The sequence below is a fragment of the Bubalus bubalis genome, chromosome 4 (genome assembly GCF_019923935.1).
Source record: "Bubalus bubalis isolate 160015118507 breed Murrah chromosome 4, NDDB_SH_1, whole genome shotgun sequence".
Classification (NCBI taxonomy): Eukaryota; Metazoa; Chordata; class Mammalia; order Artiodactyla; family Bovidae; genus Bubalus; species Bubalus bubalis.
In genome coordinates this window covers 151,063,373-151,084,051 of record NC_059160.1, presented here as the reverse complement: position 1 = coordinate 151,084,051, position 20,679 = coordinate 151,063,373, and the positions used below count along the sequence as shown (strand labels likewise).

General features: G+C 44.2%; 1 protein-coding gene and 1 long non-coding RNA gene across 3 annotated transcripts in view; both read right to left on the bottom strand.

The window, feature by feature from the left end:
* Positions 1-20,679, bottom strand: part of LRMDA (leucine rich melanocyte differentiation associated) — a gene marked incomplete at its 5' end in the record, with an annotated part of 1,193,353 nt that overhangs the window by 427,650 nt on the left and 745,024 nt on the right. The window lies entirely within an intron of this gene.
* On the bottom strand, positions 1,345-15,651 carry LOC123333481. Of its 2 annotated transcripts, XR_006550915.2 has the most exons (3): positions 11,662-15,651; positions 9,418-9,536; positions 1,345-8,870 (listed from the first exon to the last, which is right to left on the bottom strand). It is a non-coding gene; the product is annotated as an uncharacterized LOC123333481 (long non-coding RNA). The 2 variants fall into 2 exon arrangements; XR_006550914.2 differs by having other exon boundaries at positions 1,345-9,536.

Sequence of the window (20,679 nt, the reverse complement as noted above, 5' to 3'; positions counted from 1 at the left end):
TCCAGGACTGTGTTGGTTTGCTCAGCAGTGGCAAAAGAAGAAATCACCCACGGGAGTAGAACACACAAAGCATAATAGCTTCATGTCCCATGAGGGAACAGAGACATCCTCATCAAAGAAGCACCTTGGGAGGGCTGGCTTGAAGCTGACCCTACATCTGGATGTGGTCATGATGCAGGACTTGCCCATCAGGAACCCAGACTATCACTCCCAGCCACCACAGCCTTCCCTGCTGGGAGGCCTCCATCTGCTGGAAACCTTCCCACCTCTGATCCTCCATCTTCACTTTACTTTGGTTACCTACCTACCTACCTACAAAAATGATAGACAGTTTGACTCTGGGTACCTATTCAGTCACCAATACACATTTAATAATTTTTGTTCAAAAATCTTTCATCATTTAAGGTGTAGATACAATGAGAAAAAAGATACCCACAATCTATTTGGCACAGATAACTTCCTAATATACATTCTTTGGACACAGCAAACCATCCTCATAAACAATATTTCGCCAGTGTGCAGCTGAACAGGAGATAACTCCATTACAAAGTGTGGTCAGTAAAAACTAGGGCCTCTGAAGAATGAACATTCTTCAAACCCTCTCGACATACCTTACAGTTAAACACAAGACACTTGCCCCTCTTAGCTTTCTTCTACTCTCCCCTACCCTCCTGCAAGAAAACACATGTTCACAGAACGAACTTAAGTGGGAGCTGTTAGCTGCTATTTCTATTGCAGTAAACCGAAATGAATAAAACCAGTTAAGCGTTTAGAGAGGAGGGAAATAAGAGAAATAAATACAATCTTATTCGCCTTCTTCAAAGGCCAAAAGAAAAAAAAAAAAGATAATTTGAATCAGAAAAATAATCTAGATTCCAATCCCCTTTGAGTTCCAGCTTCTTAATATTCCTGCTTTAATAGCTACTTCCTAGAAATATCTTTTTAGGTAAGTAGAAATATCACAAGTAATAATGATTATGTCACTAATTTTTCCACTGAAAATATGGCCCTAGATCCCTGCTTTTTTATGAAAATGATGGGGGATAGGCAGCTCCCAGTTGCTAAAACACAAAGTAATTTTCCACTGATGTCTGGTGAGATTATTTAAAGAGTGGGCCAGAGCACAGATGTTCACTTCTCAAAGGGTGGAACTGATGTCCCAGCAGTGAGTGCTCTCAGAGATGTGAGAAGGGATTGATTTCTGATAAGAATTTAAACTGCTTAGTCTCACTGATGCTAAGGACATCATCCCAATCTCTGTTATCATGTGGCCAAACAGCCTGGATTTAGGATTTCTACAGGTGCCTAAGTCCTAACAGTTTTGTCTGATACAACTGCTATTGAGTTTTGCCAGCAAGACCAGGATTCTTTTTTTTTTTTTTTTCTTTTATCAAGGGCAAATAGCTTACCAAAGGCATTTTGATAAGAACTTACCAAAATATAGCATTAGCTTGTCTTTCCATTACTCCACTCTTTGTTCAATAGCAGTGACATTTAAACAGCAGTATAGAGAGAGACAGACTGAGAAAAGGTGCAAGATTCCTGTGTGCTGGGGGCATCAATTCAGCCTTAATCACTTGGCAAAGATGGTTCCCAAAACAATGATGCAGAGTGTCAAGGTGAAGCTGGGGGTATTGTCACCTCAGCAAATGATGCAGGGTCATCTGGGGAAATAGATACACAGGGGAGAGAGCACCTCGGCCACCACACTGTGAACACTCTAGATTTTGACCTTTAAGGGACTTGGGGGAATGTTGGTACTTGATACTGAGGCTAGAAGAGAAAATAGTAAAGAGGGACACAATGGGGTCTGGAGACAATGGGAGAGAGAGCATAAGAAGAGAGGAAAGCAAGGAGGAAAGGAAAAGGGAAGCAAGAATTAAAAGAAGGTTAGAAAGATGGAGTGAGGGTAGAAACAAGCTAACAGACTCAGATCTTTGGTAGTTTGAATCATAATAATGTAGAAAATGCTCATCTCTCATTTACTCTACAATCCATCCATATACCTGTCTCTGCATCCATCAACCCATCTCTGCATCCATCCATCTCTGCATTCAACCATTCAAATATCCATTCATCCAACCATCCACCTAACCAGTTATTAATTAATTCTGCAAGTATTTGCTGGATCTCCCAGCATGATACAGAGCTTGGGGTACACAGCTTGGGGTACTTGGCAAAATATCCTTAAGAAACTTTCAGTCATGGAAATGACATAACACTAAAGAAACTAGCCCCTGAAGCAAGACTAGTGACACTGCCCTTCATCTCAGCCAGCATTCTGTATCTCATATAAGCGTTGGCTTCTTAGATACAACAGATGCTGCCTCAGATCCATCTTCCATGGAAAGAATGCCTTCCAGGTTATGTCTTCAGATAAGCCAGGACTACTCTAGCCCACCTGACTTCTAGAACTCTTATATGTATAAAACACGCTGAAATAACATTAATAACAGTAACAATAAACAACAACAGTATCAATGGCTAAAACCTAGAAACCACTCAAAAGACACTTTCCTAAGTGTTGTACATGTACTGAGTTATCAGCCCTCTTGACAACATAGAGATCATTATGCCCAAAGTCACAGAGCAAGTAGAATTTAGACTCAGTGTGGTTCCCAAGTCTGAGCTCTGTTCTTTGCCTCTACCAGAAGACAGACAGTGTGGAGAATGAAGAGTCACTGATCAGCACTAAACAACAAGGAAGGACTACATTTCAAACAGCATGAATGGAACCCCCAGTAAACACTGAGTAGAACATTCAAATGGAGAAGGCAATGGCACCCCACTCCAGTACTCTTGCCTGGAAAATCCCATGGACAGAGGAGCCTGGGAGGCTGCAGTCCATAGGGTTGCTAAGAGTCGGACACGACTGAAGCGACTTAGCAGCAGCAGCAGCAGCAGAACGTTCAAAACCTTCAGTTCTATCCAAGATGATGTAGGGAACATGAAAGAGGCAGATAGAGCCTTCATCCCTGCCTTGGAGAAATTCTGGGTTGAGGAGAAAAGACTAGTCTCTATGAACCATGAGGAAGAATAAAATCTGTAAGAGCAGAATCAGCTTTGTAGCAGTGGGGAGGGGATGTGCCCAGCATAGTTCAAGGGAGAAACCAGAGAGGCCGGCCTGGCAGAAAAACCTGAGAACTCTGGTTCACTCCAACTTCATCCCTCATCTGTAGGTAAGCAAGAGGCTGAGCAGCTTTAAGAGGAAGAAAATGTTATCTTTAAAATAAAGGAAAGATTTTTCATTTGCTGAAACAAGTCAACAACAAAACCAATAATGGCAGCTAATATTTGCATATAGCATTTACTCTGTGCAGGCTACATTCTAAGTATTTTCATGTATGAACTCATTTAATCTCTGAGTTGGGGGCAAAAATCATCTCTATTTTACAGATGAGGAAACCCAAAGAGATTAACTAACTTGACTAACATTATACAAGTATTAAGTGTCAGGGATAGGATTTCAGCCCAGACCACCTGGTTGTAGAGTTCTAACAAGACCACAAACAGGCAGAAAGAGCAAGATCCCTGAAGGTGACTGCTGAAGACCCCTGAAGATGAGTTTAAAAGGGCTGCTGAGCTTGGACACAGCCCAGGCAGGGAAGTCTGCCATAGCAGATGTTGAAGCATCTGATTCTGAGATGTAGGATGATTGGGTGTCTCTGAGACACCGCTGCTGGTCACACATACTCCAGAGACGAGGGGAAATGCATTTGCTGTTCCCTCTGCCTGGATCTCTCATCCCTCGGCCAAAATAATTGCATGCCTTCCTTCCGGCCATCAAATGGCACCTTCTCAGAAAGGTCATCTCTGATTACCCTTCATGAAACAGCATTACTTCCCTGAATCCCTTACCAATGTTACCATGCTTGACATCTATTTATCAACTTATTACCTATCTCTCTTACCTCCCCACACCGGAAGGTAAACTCCTTGAGCAGGAACTCAGACTCTGTTCACTCTGTATCTCCAAGTGCCTAAAACAGTACCTGGTAAATATGTGTGGATTGAAGAAATGCAAGATTCTTGATAAAATATATGATGGGATTCAGAGGAGAAAAAGGGAAAGGGATCTTTGTCCCCTTTGAGAATCTCTTAAAATAATGTAAAGGACACTGATTCCCATCATTAGGAAGCTCCCAATCTGAAAGAAAGCTATAAATTTCATTTGGAGGAGAGCAGAATCTAATGGTAGAGACAGGGTCTCCATCTTTGAGAAATTCACCATAGTGGTGGATGGACCCTTCCAATGACTGAGAGAAACACACAGACACACACACACACACACACACTCACACAGACTCCTCATGGGACATGGGGGAATAAAGAAAGGGAAGAAGGTTTTGCTCACTTCATGACAGCCCATTCAGGGGTCAGGAGAGCTGAATTATGAGGCCAGAACACACAACCCAGAGAGAAACAAAGGTAGAGCTATGTCCCCATCTGACTTGCATCAAACTGACTCCAGCCAACTGTGTGGGGATGGTTTCCTGGCTTCAGGCTTTTGGAAGCCTAACTTTCCCTCTTCCTTAAATATCTGACTCAGCTTTTCATAAAGGTGCCTCAAGCCCACATAGGGGCCCTGGAAACACTGAACTACCACCTCTGCCAGCAAACTGCCTCATTAACTGGAGCACCTCATTAATCTTACCATTATCCAAGCTAATTAGAAGTCTCCCTCCTCTCCTTCCTCTCATTCTACTCTTCCCTGTTCTCTCCCTACCCCTTTTCTCTTTTGTACTGCCTCTTCTTTTTACGTAAGAGACCAACTTTACAGCAGATGGGAGAGCAACACCATAATTCATTCACTTGAGTTGACAAATTGAGATCCTATGTGTAAGAGGAGAGGGGGACATATATTTAAATCTCAATCCAACCAGTGTATAAAATAAAAAATAATCAGATAAGCAATAGCTGTATTTTTATTTACCTATCGAGTTCCATAGTTAAGATTTCCCTTTTCACATAAAGGTCCTGATTCAAGTCTTTGCTATGCATGAGTACAAAATAATCCTCATCTACACCAGCCTATTAGAAACAGCATGTACTGTTTGAATCTTTGCACTGTAGCAGCTCATTTCCTCTGCAATCATTCCCCTTTTAATATTTTCTCTTTCCCTGGTAAGGTCCTGTTTCTCTTTTGTTTTAGTTTCTATCCTTACAAGCTACCTCAAAGCATCCGTGAAACACGGGAGGGTATCAAGATTAAAAAGCAACACAAACATGCAGACATGCCACCCGTGTACAAATGGAAAATAAAGAACATGTAACAGAACTAAAGACAGTCCAAAAGAAGACAAGAAAAGCTACTCATGCAATCGAGTCCATGGGGGCTAATGAGAACAGAAAGAAAAGATCAGGATTCAGCATCTGAGAAGATAGAAGCTGAAAGGATGAAAAAGAGGCTGATAAAGAAACCTGGACCAATGGGTGTCTTGTCCACCCAACACAAGCAAAGAGGCTGCCCTTAAGACCTAAGGTGTTTTATGCTGGCAAGAGTCAACAAAAAAAACCTCTTTGTCCTAATAAGTAGTTCATGATTAAAATATAAATGGACTTAAATAAACAGAGATGAATATACATATGCCAGAGCCATGATGGACTATCATAATAAACTAGGATATGCATTTGGGAGAAAGCCCAGAACCTTTGGAATAAACAGAATTATAAGGTTCCAGAGTGCTGATTTCCTGGAGGTCCTCTGGGAAAATATGGTTTCAGGGGAGAACAAAAATTTAGCCTCTTGATTTGAGAGTAGCTTTCCTCTGATAGAAACAGGATCATCAACATACTTCACCAAAAAGTAAGAACAATAGCTCCCTTCTGAGATGTGCAAACCTTCGTTAGGATCTGCATGGCCAGTTCCCAGGACAGAAATGTATGGGAGAAGGACCAGCAGAAAATCTAGTTTCTGCCTTTTTTTCCTGGCTCTGCATGCCTTGGAAGCTTGACATACTGCATGGACCAATAATAATAATAATAATAAAAAGCCCTTATAGTCTTGGGGAGAGATTTCTAGTCATTTCCCAGGATCCTTCTTCATTTTTAACTTATTCCATATGCTTTGCTACCCGCAGACCCCAGCCTCGGCAGCAGAAGCAATCCATGCTGCCCTGCCATTTAAGTGTGAGGAGCCCCAGCTCTATTGAAGCTTGTCATCTTGCCTATTAGCTTGATGTCTTTATTCACAGACCATCTGTACCACCGAGAGATACAGAGGCAGCTAATGTCAATATGAACAAATGCCTCCTCTTTTACAAGAAATGTCAAACACAGGACAGACTAAGAATGACCCCAGGAATACCAACAGATGTTCACTACAAGCCTCTCAAAAATCAATCCTTTCTACAGGGACTAATTAAGATGAAATAAGGAGCAAAAGTAAAGAAATTTGTGTCATATTATCAGGAACTTCATCCTCACTTTCCAAGCTCATTATGGGCAGATTGGCCTGTGCCCTTTGAAAAAATGCTAAAAGAGGGGCCGCAGCTACCAGGGCACTAGGGAGGCCTTCATTTGCCTCCAGTTCCAAACTGCAAAAAGAAAAACACTCAAGAAAAAAAGTGCTACTTAGCATGATTTTTCTGGTCTGGTTTCTTTAAATGGTCCCACATAGAAAGGAACCATTTTCAGAAAAATCTCCCAAAAAACAAATAAGAGGCTAGAAAAGGAAATTGTGACGTTTTTCCATCAAAAAGGAGATAAGAGAGTTTGGCATCCTGGGACTGGGAGTCCAGGATGATCCGGCTGGAGAATTTTCAATTCTGCAAGGTGATAATATCCTAAATTTTTCATTTGTTCTCATCCTCTGTGAAAAGGCAGAATCTTATTATTTGTGCTGGTCTCAAATGAAGAGAGGCTGCCATTTCCTGAATTTCAAATATTACTCATCTTTGCCTTTAAGTAAAGAAATATCTACCATCCACAATAACTGTTGTTCTTCATTAAACTATTTGTCACACTTTCTGGTTGGGTAATATCATTGGTGTAGTACAACCTAATAACATCGATCTCAAACATTTATCTGCCAAAAGACGTGGAGGATTATTTCATTGAGCCCAGCCCACTCCCAGGAGGCCATTTAAGCTGAGATGCCACACCCCTGAAGTAACTAACGATATCCCTTTCTCCCTGGCTTGAGAAATTATAAAGGAAAGGAGGCAATGTGAATCTGCTCTAATTTAGATGAATGTACATCATTCACAAGCTTTAGTTCTTAATCACTGGTAAACATTTGTTCATGGCCTTGCTCATAACATGATTCCTAAACTTGACCACTAAGTCATGGTTAAGACCCTAAACTACTTTTGGGGTCTATCAATAGCAAAGCCTGGGTCTCTTCCACAGCACCATGGTCCCCCCATAAGTTCTCCAACATAAAGCGGTGCACACTGGGAATGGCTCAACATTTTGACGTGTGGGTTCTTTATGCAGGTCAGGAGAGGCTTGATTTTTGGCAACTCAACCTGTTCCATAACAGGAGAAAGATTCAATGGCTGCATGATCCACAAGGTTACTGACTTGCTCTGTAATATAATGGGCCCCCCAGCCCCGCCGTCACCATCACATCATAATATAACTCCTGCCAGTTGCTGCATGCTACAGCAAGGGCTTGGCTCCTCATGCCATGTCTGCCAAAGTTTTCTCAAACCTTTCCACCAGTTCATGGAAGAATTTGATACTAGATGTTTTCCTTTAACCAGGGAAGTGACTCAATCCTCTGTATGATTCCCTGAAAGACCACAAGAGCCAAATTCAAATGACTGTGCTTGGAACTCCAGTTCACTCTCTACTTGGTCTGGTAAGGCTGTATTTTACCTGGGTTAAATGTGGGGCAGAAATGAAAATGCACCAGAATTCTAAAATGAATAAGAATTTATTCATCCATAATTGATCCCTTGACCAGAGGAGAAGTCCTCTCTAGGAGGGTTTGCTCTCCAAGCCATCTGTTCTACAATGCTGCCCTGGGACAGTTTTGGAGAAGGAAATGGCAAGCCACTCCAGTGTTCTTGCCTGGAGAATCCCAGGGACGGGGGAGCCTGGTGGGCTGCCGTCTATGGGGTCGCACAGAGTCGGACACGACTGAAGCGACTTAGCAGCAGTAGCAGCAGCATACTTCATTCACCCTTTAAGGGTAACTCACATAAAATGCCACATGGTAAACAACTTTTGGGGAGAATGAAGCATTAACATGCCTTGGCTGAGTCTCATCCCACCTATTCTCTTGCTAACATAATCCAATACAGCTTCTGTTCTTCCATCTCTGTCCTTTGTGATCACAACACTGGACTTGGTTTTGCTACTAAGTTTGTGGCTCACTAGAGAGCATCTTGGCCTGGTAAGTTTGTATGGACAAAACTATGCTGAAAGGCGGTCTTTTTCTTCCAAGCAAAGATTGACAATTTGTAAACTCCTGCATGGGAGATCAAAGCAGGTGCAAGGAACTGTTTACTGCCCAGCCCATCACTAGCCCAGTTATTACTGCTGTGTGAGCCTAAGAGCAAGAGTTATCAGACAGACATGTAGAGCAGAGAGGGATGCTGGCAGCTCAAGAGCCCCCTAGAAAATGGTTGAAGGGTTTTATCAGCCCCAGTTACAGCCCTGGAATGGCTCTCAAATGTGGGTAACGGACAGAGCATCAGAGATGGAAAGAGAAAAGCTACACTTGCCAAGTGAACCTCAACAAATCCAGGTTCTCTTTCATGTCAAAATGGTCCCCCTCAGGAACCTTGTCATCAAAATGGCTGCCATTCGAGCACAGTCTTCTGTCAGAGATGCCATCTGGGAAGACTGTCTGCCCCAAGGGGACTCCACGAGACTGCACTTCAAACGGGGTTTGAACCTTGGACCTGGAGGTCAAAGTGCTTCTGGAAAAGGACAGCGGGGAATATAAGGGAAGTGAAGATCAAAATCTTGCTTGGAAACTCGCATCTAATAAAAAGGCCTGAAACTTCTTATCAACAGATTTATCAAGGCCTTGTTACATGAAACTAGGAATAGAAAAACTGGGCTTCCAGTCCTGACTGCCACTGCGCAAGTCACTTACCTTCTTCAAGACTCAGTTTCCTCACCTGCAACCTGGGTTACCTGAATTTTAAAAATCTCCTACATTTTAGATCTAAAAAGGTATGATTATTTGAATCCATTATCATCTTCTATATTTATCTTTCCTAAGTAGAATATTCAAGGATAGTTTGTGTGCTTTGGCTCTCAAAAGCAGGGAACTGAAATATCAGCTCTAACTGTTTGATTTGTACTTAATCCCCACAGCGGAATGAAGCCCTTGTCCTGGTACATCTGAAGGCACACAGGCTTACAAGGCACACATGCGGGCACCTCACATTAATACTCTCAGGGCCCACAGCAGCCTCATCCTGTCCCATCCCAGCACATAAACGATGAGTGATAACTCACCATGTCACACTATGCTTTCTGCACATCCAAGCTGGCAGTGCTTGCGGCATCCAGAACCTGGGAAACATCTGCAGTTTTGTGATTCTTCCCCGTTTCCATTCCCATGATGCTCCCCGAGCCTGCTCGGATCAGAGAAAGGTCGCCGGCTCCATCTGGCCACCCTGCCCCCCTCCATCCTCCCCTCACCACTCCCGTCCCCCCTAAGGAGTTTCTGCCCATTTTGTCACTTCCACCTGTTCTGACAGGTTCCCCTGCCTGACCCTGAGATAGCCCTTGGGGACATTAATCATATAACAGCCGGAGCCGTGAAAGAAACAAGGGTTTGGCTGGATACTGTTACCGTCTCTGTCACCTACTAATCATGTCCTATGACACGGAGGGGCTTAATCAGATGCTCTGCTCTCTCATTAATCATCCTGGGCTCACTCAAACTTCACAGAGAGATTAAAGTTTAGCTCCGCTGGCTCCCCACTCCTCCTCCCACTCATTCCCCTCCAGAGCAGTTTCACTCAGGGTCCCTCTCAGGTTCCTTTTGCCCTGCCAACTGGCAGGGCACCTTGAAGTGTCGAATGCCTACCAATGCCACAATGTGCAGGAAGCAGGGATAAGTCCTCGCTTCCTTTCTATTCTCCCCTCTCTGCCTCCCAATCCACAGAATAGGCTGAGAGAAAGAGAGAGACCAGAAACCCATTTAATGCGAGGCCTGAAAATCACAGACTTATGCTTGGACCAAGGAGAAAGATGACGGTTCACATCTGTGAACCCTAAAGAACTAATAATGGGGAATTTTTCTGTATTTACCCAAGAGCAAGGAAAATTAAATCAAATAATCATTTAAAAAATGATTAAAATAAGCATGTGTGGCACAGTTGGTGGGAGTGTGGCTGCCCCGTGGGGAAAGGCACTCGCCTCCGAAGATACCAGCCCAGGATCACCCCCACTTGCCCCTCTATGGAAATTATATTAGGAAGTCAAAAATAGCCTGTCAATTTGACAAGTTCTTTCCAGACAAAACAAAAATTACTGAAAGGACCCTCCAAAAATACCCCATATATGAGAATCAGAATACATTTTAGCTCAGCTGATTCATTCTTATCCTGTTTGCAATTCTGGGGGCTTCAGAGGGGAAAAGCAAGTCCTGGCAAAGGCTCTGGGCAAAGGGCTGCTCTCCGAGTGCTGGTTCTGTACTTGCTCCGGGAGCTGTTGACTTTTGCAGTGCTGCACGATTATGGGAAACAAGGATAATATTTGCCCTCGGAGCCAAGAAAGAACAAATATTTTATCAACATCTAAATCATCTCTCATCTGGCAGGGGAGGAGGGGCCGAAGGCTCAGCTTTACACACGTAAGCTGCCGAGGGCGAGGAGAGGGACTGCTGGGGGAGCCTTCTACCTGTGTAAACTTGTATTATCGATACCTGACGGCTCACACCCTGCAGAGAGCGCTCCCTGAGAAAAGCTAAAACACCTCCTTCTTTCCAGGTGCCTCTGCCACCACCCCTCATCCCAGAGTGACCACGCTGATGCCATCCTGCCTCCTCTCTCACGGCCAGCCTTGGGACTTGGGAAGGTGGGGTATTTCTGTGGATATTTTGGGGATGATGGGGGCTTGCCCTGTTGTTATGTTTGTTTTCTATTCACTGATCCTCCACCACTTGCCCAGAAATGACAGTAGGTGGAAACACTATCTTTCATTACACAAAGTATAAATAGTGTAATCTATCAGCGCCGTCAATCACAATGATTGATTACAGGCTGTCATAGAGAAGAGTGACATATTAGAAAAGTTTTGTTAACAATGCCTATTGCTAGTCAGCCTGCCACAGAGGCTGGTGATTAATGTGTTGTCAGCCTGTAATCCCACACCCTTGGCTAATGAGGCAGGAATTTATCATCTTTACAGAGTGGCAGATGTCAGGGAGAAAGGAATCCAAGTGCTGGAAACAATATACTTTTTCTTACTAGGCCTGACAAGTCTGACAGGCCGAAAAAAACCACAAAGCAGCTTTGTATAAGAACCAACTTAAAACGAGGAACTTTTCATTTGGCATCTTTGCTTTAAATAGTGCTGCAAACCAGCCTCGATCCCTTCAAAAAAGAAAAAGACATGGAGAGAGGAGGGCACAGCGCTGAGTTCCGTGAACTCGGCACCCCGCTGCCGACAACTGAGACCCCAGGAAGAGGTTGCCGTGGTGAGCAGACAGCTTCTCGGGAAGAGGAGCCCAGGGCAACTTTTCCCTTTTACCTGTGAACTTGTGGCCAGGAGGTAAACATGGTATCCAGAGGGAGCCGAGCACCGCAGCTCCTCTTGCCACTGCCTTGGGACAGCTTTTACCTGGAGACACACCTCCCTTTCTAGAAACACTGCCCTTTCTGCTGTGGATGAAAAATGGGGGTGAGCAGGAGATAAGAAAGGGGGCTCTTCATTGGTCAAAAAAAGGAACACGGCAGAGGGAGGGCCCTTGGAAAATGACTTTCACCAGTGCTCTGCTCTTATTTGAAACTACTTCCAGGTTGATTTTTTTCTGTCTCATCTTCTCCCCTCCCATTTAACTCTTCCATTTTTCACATGGGACAATGACTAAAAATTCTCTAAACCAAGGAAATTCAAGCCCAATGAAGAATTATCTAGACACCCTCTTAATAAATGCCTCATCCTTCTGCATCTCTTCCCTTCAACTGTATCTGCCACCTCTTCACAGTTCTAATAACAGGAGACCCTGGACCCTTCTTAAAACCCTGGACCTTTCTTAAGACCCTTTGGGCAAATCTTATTATTTTATTTTATTTTATTTTTTAACTTTACAATATTGTATTGGTTTTGCCATATACCGAAATGAATCTGCCACAGGTATACATGTGTTCCCCATCCTGAACCCTCCTCCCTCCTCCCTCCCCATACCATCCCTCTGGTTCGTCCCAGTGCACCAGCCCCAAGCATAGACCTTTAGATGCTTCTGAATCTTGGCTGTGCATTTCATCTTTGCCTGGATTGTCCATTCTGTTCTAAATAACTCCTAAGGACCACCACACACAGGAGACACCCAATCTTTTCCATGGAGTATTGAAGATATTCCCAAATTTGAAGATTAAATCTCTTCTCTCAACACTGATGCATTCTGCCCATACTCAAGCTAGGAAGAGAGCCAAGGGGGAAGCCTATCTGGTCTGGAAGGTTCCCCATGCCGATACCCTGTGAAGATGCAGTGTGGTGTTTGTTCTCATGCCAATCTCCGAGGAAGGGGGCAAATCTTAAGTGGCAACATTCTGACGGATGTAATCCTTTTTCAAACACAGATACCTCCGCTAATGTACACAGATGCAATGTACAAAAACAAAGAGGGAGACAGCAACCAGAGCAGAAAAACTCTGCCTTCTGTCAACAGCACCCTCAGGTGAAAACACACAGCAAAGCATTAAGTAATTTCATCTCTAAAAGGCAGCATTCTGGCATTAAGATGCACAGGATCCCTGGAGCCCAAACACACCCAATACACTGAGAGATGGGTTTAGTGGGCCAGGAACCCACACGCTCAGGAAGAAACTCGGGGCAATGCCGAATTTCTTCCTCAGACCCAATGTGCTCAAGGCTGTGGACCTGTGAGGAGCCTGGAGTCAGAGACTGGACAGTTGGAGGCCCCGGGTGGAAGCACCCCGCCATTCTTTGGGGGATCAGCACATAAGGCAAGCTAAACGCTGATGAAGATCAGACGGCTCTGAGTGAAGGGTGACGAGGGCGGCGCCGGCTCCACTCTGCCCAGGCCGCTGACATCCAGGCCCCAGATCTCACTTAATGATAAGCAAGGAGCTGTGCAGACGGCCCCTCCCCTTATCCTGCTTCCCGATGTGCTAAGAGACAGGTGCTGAGTGAGCCTCCCACCCAGAGCCTCCTGAGGGGGCAGGGTGCTCGGTAGTCTCCCCCAGACCCGGTCCTCATGACTATCAGGAGATAGAGCCCCCATCTGGCTCTCCTGCCTGCCAGTCCCCTATCCCTCTCCTCCCCTGCTTGCTCATGCAGCTTTCATTAACTACCCCCAGCCGACAATTTCCAATCCATTTGATGACAGATTAGAAGTGGAATTCAAAAAGCAAGTCACTTGACCTCCCATAATGTGCTTCTCTTAATTACATTAAAGATTTTCCAACATAACCATACAGGGTTTGACAGGTAAGGATTTAATCAACTTCAGGTGGCCACTTTTAAGTGCTCCCCACACTGGGGCCATGATGTTGGCGTCACCAACGCTCCTAATGTGGTTCTAATTTAAATGGCTAATTTTGACACAAGGAAAAGATGAGGGGCCCACGGAGCCCCCACCACCTCAGTGGGAGTGGTTTCTAAATTAGGATTAATGCAGCAAGCTGCAGCCTAGTTGGAGGTTTATTTTATGGAGGTTGGAGCAAGTAAATAACATTTATCCTTTGTATACGTCTGCATATAATTACAGTAAAGTTTTCTTGTGTGTTAAATTATACAAACTCTTCAAAAGTGGGTGCCTAATGTCTTTTTCTAAAGCTGTGTTATTATTTTGGTCAAAAGTTGTTTACATTCAACAAATTCAATTTGCTAAACTTTGACATGTTTGCACAACTGCATATAATTTATGCTGGAAGTCTGAATCATGACTTTCAAATGAACTTTCTTGGTTCTGATTTGATGGGCTGGGGTTGGAACATCTAGGTGTGGTGGTGCTCTCCATCACGTTTCTGTGGCCTTACTTGATTTCATCGTCCTCTCATAAAGTCTTCTAATCATCTGGTAAATATTTACTCTGTACCTACTGTGGTTGAAGCAGTAGGCTGAGTGCTGAAGATACAATGATGAACAAAAATAATGTTATGACCCTTGTCCTGAGGAGCTTAAAGATGATTTAAGGAAATAGATAGGCAAAAAAAAACACATGAAGACATACACATTAAATTAAAAAGTCAAGAAGGGCTATGAAGAAGAGGTATATGCTGTTTTAAGGACCTTGAGGAAAAAAAAGCAAGAGCTGGTCTTGGAAGAAGGCATCCCTGGGGAAGTAATATTGTGAGCTGAGAACAGGGGGAGGAAAATGACAAAGTTAACGAGATTACTAAGTGAGGGAATGCCAACTGTGTTTAGGCAGAAGGAATAGCATTGGCAAAGGCTTATGGTAGGATGGAGACTGGCATTTTAGAGAAACTAAAAAGGAGGTGAGCATGTATGAGTGTGTGGCATTGCCTGAAGGTCTGGGAGTGTGTGTGAGGGATGCAGATGGTGTGAGATGGAACTGGAGAGTTGGTAAGAGGGCTAGACTATGCAGAGTGGAGTAGACCAGGTTAGAGAGTTTGCTCTTCATCCTAAATACAAGGCTAAGCAGTGCAAGGTTTGAAGCAGGGGACTGACCTGATTTGTTTGCATTGTGCAAACATCTGTTGAAGGGAGCAGAGTATACTGTGAGGGTTAAAAGCAGATAAAGGTAGATAACATTGGAGGCTACCACAGTAGTCCCGAATTTAAGAAATACAAGCCACAAACATGATATGGTTTGAACTTGGGTGATGAGGGTGAAGAATGAGAGTGGATGGCTTTAAGAAGTAATAAGAAATAAACTGGTAGGACGTTGGGACCAATGGGTCAACTCTTAGGTCTCTGACAAGAAGGCAGACACCTTAGGAGCTCAGAGGACATGTCCATGGGTACATACAGTTCAGTTCAGTTCAGTCACTCAGTCGTGTCTGACTCTCTGCGACCTCATGAATTGCAGCACGCCAGGCCTCCCTGTCCATCACCAATTCCCGGAGTCCACTCAAACTCACGTCCATCGATTCAGTGATGCAATTCAGCCATCTCATCCTCTGTCATCCCCTTCTCCTCCTGCCCCCAGTCCATCCCAGCGTCAGAGTCTTTTCCAAACAGGTGATAGTTAAAACTACAGATATGGATGAGACCACCGAGAAAGAGAGATCAGACTGAGAAGAAAAGAGGTCCTTGGGCAGAGACATTTCAACATTTATTCGCTAGGTGAATGTATATGAACCTGTAAGAAATGGTGTAAGAAGGGCCAGGGAGGTGGTCAAAAAACCACATGGATCAGAAAATCCAAGGAAAGACTATGTTTCAAAAAGAAGCTGTAAACAATAGATTTTACTACTGCTAAAAAGCCAAGCAAGATACACACTAAAAGTTCCCTTTGAATTTCATCATTTGGAGGTCACTGGGAATTAAACTAGTTGCAGAGTTCAGTTCAGTCACTCAGTCGTGTCCAACTCTTTGCAACCATACGGACTGCAGCACGCCAGGCCTCCCTGTCCATCATCAACTCCCGGAGTTTACCCAAACTCATGTCCATTGAGTCAGTGATGCCATCCTACCATCTCATCCTCTGTCATCCCCTTCTCCTCCTGCCTTCAATCTTTCCCAGCATCAGGGTCTTTTCAAATGAGTCAATTCTGCACATCAGGTGGCCAAAGTATTGGAGTTTCAGCTTCAATATCAGTCCTACCAATGAACACTTTTGACTGATTTCCTTTAGGATGGACTGGTTGGATCTCCTTGCTGTCCAAGGAACTCTCAAGAGTCTTCTCCAAAACCACAGTTCAAAAGCATCAATTCTTCGGTGCTCAGCTTTCTTTATAGTCCAACTCTCACATCCATACATGACTACTATAAAAACCATAGCCTTGATTAGATGGACCTTTGTTGGCAAAATAATGTCTCTGTTTTTTAATAAGCTGTCTAGGTTGGTCATAACTTTCCTTCCAAGGAGTAAGCCTCTTTTAATATCATGGCTGCAGTCACCATCTGCAGTGGTTTTGGAGCCCAAGAAAATAAAGCCTGCTACTGTTTCCTCATCTATTTGCCACGAAGTGATGGGACTGGATGCCATGATCTTCATTTTCTGAATGTTGAGCTTTAAGCCAACTTTTTCACTCTCCTCTTTCACTTTCAGCAAGAGGCTCTTCAGTTCTTCTTCACTTTCTGCCATAAGGGTGGTGTCATACGCATATCTGAGGTTATTGATATTTCTCCCAGCAATCTTGATTCCGGCTTGTGCTTCATCCAGCCCAGTGTTTCTCATGAGGTACTCTGCATACAAGTAAAATAAGCAGGGTCTTTCCCTATTTGGAACCATCTGTTGTTCCATGTCCAGTTCTAACTGTTGCTTCCTGACCTGCATACAGATTTCTCAAGAGGCAGGTCAGGTGGTCTGGTATTCCCGTCTCCTGAAGAATTTTCCACAGTTTGTTTGATCCACACAGTCAAAGGCTTTGGCATAGTCAATAGAGCAGAAATGGATGTTTTTCTGGAAGTCTCATGCTTTTTGGATGACCCAGCGGATGTTGGCAATTTGATCTCTGGTTCCTCTGCCTTTTCTAAATCCAGCTTGAACATCTGGAAGTTTAGGGTTCATATATTGTTGAAGCCTGGCTTGGAGAACCTGGAGGATTACTTTGCTAGTGTGTGAGATGAGTGCAATTGTGTGGCAATTTGAACATTCTTTGGCATTGCCTTTATTTGGGATTGGAATGAAAACTGACCTTTTCCAGTCCTGTGGCCACTGCTGAGTTTTCCAAATGTGCTGGCATATTGAGTGCAGCACTTTCACAGCATCATCTTTTAAGATTTGAAAGAGCTCAACTGGAATTCCATCACCTCCACTATCTTTGTTCGTAGTGACGCTTCCTAAGGCCCACTTGACTTTGCATTCCAGGTTGTCTGGCTCTAGGTGAGTGATCATACCATTGTGGTTATCTGGGTCATGAAGATCTTTTTTGTACAGTTCTTCTGTGTATTCTTACCACCTCTTCTTAATTATCTTCTGCTTCTGTTAGGTCCATACCATTTCTGTCCTTTATTGAGCCCACTGTTGCATGAAATGTTCCCTTGGTATCTCTAATTTTCTTGAGGAGATCTCTAGTCTTTCCCAGTCTATTGTTTTCCTGTATTTCTTTACATTGATCACTGAGGAATGCTTTCTTTTCTCTCCTTGCTATTTTTTGGAACTCTGCATTCAAATACGTATATCTTTCATTTTCTCCTTTGTTTTTCACTTCTCTTATTTTCACAACTATTTATAAGGCCTCCTCAGACAGTCATTTTGCTTTTTTGCATTTCTTTTTCTTGGGGATGGTCTTGATCCCTGTCTGCTGTACAATGTCACGAACTTCCATCCATAGTTCATCAGGAATTCTATCAGATCTGTCTATCTGATAGAGTTGCAGAGTAATGGATTAAAAACCTACACTGATATAGAATACAGTTAGTTACTGAAGAAGTTGAAGGTATAAAAATGGAGACTGTGGGAAGAGGCGAATCTCTTGAAAAGTCTAACTAAAGAGAGAAGATAAAGGCCCTGCAGATGGCCACAGGTAGAGCAGTTGTTTGTTTAAAAATGAGAACTAAGAGTTCTCAAAATCTGATGCAAAAGATTGGGTTGTGAGGGACAGCTTGACTCCATAAGATAAAGAAGGAAGAAATGACTCTCATCCACCAGAGGGGGAAGCAATTGATGGTGTCCTTCCTTAGATAGAAGGGAGGCTTGATTGATTTTGCTGTATGTTCCTGCAAGAGATTTCTCTAGAGGATGGAATGAACATTTCTTTTATCAGCAGACTTAAAGGTATCCAAGGATGAAAGCCTCGCCACTGACACCATTAAAGTCGTGCAAAGTCTTACTCAGACTTCATGAAAAGTGGTTAGCATTTTGGAAGAAGAGGCAAGAGAAACAGTTAATGGCCAGACCCACTGGTAGCTTGGAATGTGCCCTAAGGACTCATAGAACCAACGTGAACTGGAGGCCCTGACCTGTTGCTGAGGGAGGGCCACAGCCAAGGTGAGTTAGGACAGTGGCGTATCTGGACGAGCAGATGGCATTTAGATCTGTTTTTCATGTTTTCATATCTTTCCTGTCCTTTCAGGAACATGCTGCCCATTGACCAACAAGTACCTATAATGTGATCATCTATACTTGACCTTGTGGGAAACAGACAGAATGTAAAAAGCATAACTGATATCTTGGCATAATTCATAGAGCAACTGAAATAGTAAGACATACATACTTGAAATAAGAACACTAACTCAGCAAGAGTGCTCTCCAAGATTTAGAGGGAAAGAATTGGTCTAAAACAGCTTTTGGAGGAGGTAGAATGTAAACATGTGGCAGGTTAAGCACGACTGCACTGGTGCTAAGCAGAGGGCAGGGCACTGCGCTGTTTCCTATACCACACTTCACACTTTTCCCTAATGCGTGCGTGCATGCGTGAGTGCCAAGTCGCTTCAATCGTGTTTAACTCTGTGCGACCCCATGGACTGTAGCCAGGCTCCTCTGTCCGTGGGACTTCCCAGACCAGAATTCTAGAGTGGGTTGCCATTTCCTTCTCCAGGGAACTTCCTGAGCCAGGGATCAAATCCATGTCTCCTGTTTGGCAGGCAGATTCTTTATCACTGAGCCACCTGGGAAGTCCATGATTAACATCTGGGTAATTTTCCTTCCACTCTTTTCTCTTATTTTTTATGTGTGGGTATGCAAGGGTACATGTATACACAAATATCACAAGCACACCCAAATGTAAGGATCTGTTTACCCAAGTATCTTGTTTTCCAGATGGTTTTCTGATATGATGACTGATGGTTGTTTTATATTACAAACATGCATAATGTAGAAGTGAAATCACCCACAATCCCACCTCCAGAGACCACATCTAGTCCAGTCATGGTGGCACCGTGGGTTGGGCTCAAGGTACCCCATTACTTGCTGATGACAGATTTGTTGACCTATCACCTGGGTCAGAGACCCCATTACTGAAAAACACTTGTCCAGGCAGCAAGCAAGCATTTTCCCTACCCTGGCTCTCCTGCTAAGTCGCTTCAGTCGTGTCCGACTCTGTGCAGCCCCATAGACGGCAGCCCACCAGGCCCTGCCGTCCCTGGGATTCTCCAGGCAAGAACGCTGGAGTGGGTTGCCATTTCCTCCTCCAATGCATGAAAGTGAAAAGTGAAAGTGAAGTCATTCAGTCACGTCCGACTCTTAGCAACCCCATGGACTGCAGCCTACCAGGCTCCTCCATCCACGGGATTTTCCAGGCAAGAGTACTGGAGTGGGGTGCCATTGCCTTCTCCTGGCTCTGGTGACGAGATATTTAGAGGCTGGTATTTCCCCAAGCTTGAAATAAGCAGTGATAAAGCTGCCATATTTCCATTTGATATAAATTTCTTATTTCTCCAATTTCTTTTAGACTCAGCAGTAATTCTACCTTATACTTTGGGTGACAAGACTGCTCTTGGGATAAAAACAGTGATTCTGGCTAGGTCTCTGCCTAGAAAAGACTCCTTTCCCCTGAGGGGAGAAATATTCCAGGACCAGGTCCTTGCAAGAACCAGAATTTAATACAAGGGGCTCAAATGAAGCAACATTAAAGAAAGGACACTTGAAAGCACAGGGTGAGAGGAAGTGCCAGCATGTGGAGGGACCTAGAGACTAGGAAGAGGGGAGCTGTGACCACCCAGGGATGAAGAGCCTAGGGAAGGAAACAGTGTTGACAGACACCAGGGAGAACTAGGGTCATGCAGGAAGGTCTCCACTCTCAGGGGAGACAGGGGTGATCAGAACAGACAGGATGTAAACAATCAAGAGGTGCTTTCACTGTATCCTGGAAACAGGTCCCAGTCCAACCGCCAAAGGCCCCACTGCCTGATGGGATGAGCAGGGCGATGACCAGACAGCACAGGGCACAAGAACAGCATCTCTCAGCATCCAAGCCCTCGGCTTTCACACTATGGCCCCTGGGTCAGCAATCTCAGCACCATCTGGGCACTTGTCAGGATGCAAATTCCTGGGCCCATTCCAGACCCAAATTAGAAACTGTGGAAGTGGGGCTCAGAATACTGTTTTAACAATCCCTGCAAGCTACAGTTTGAGAACCCGAAATCTAAGCTAAGAAGGCGCCTTTGAAGAGGTCTAACAAGAAACACCTGGAAGGGTTGATCCAGCCCAGCCAAGGCAGCTGATTAACCACGTGTGGGCCTCTACCCCAACCCCCTGCACCCCCAGATTAGAAAAGCCCCAGAATCTGGGAAGCAACGAGCTCTTGTGAACAAACAACACTGGAAATAAGCTCTCCGAAGTTCAGACTCCTTCTGGGCAGAAATGCTGCTCTGGGACACCAGGGTGGATAATTTAGAATGATGGAGACTCTGTTACCAGCAGCCTGTGCCTCTGAGGACTCTCTTCTCACTCTGGCAAAAGGATGGACATAAGCAGGACTCTGCTGCTGCTAACACCACTGGGAGATGATG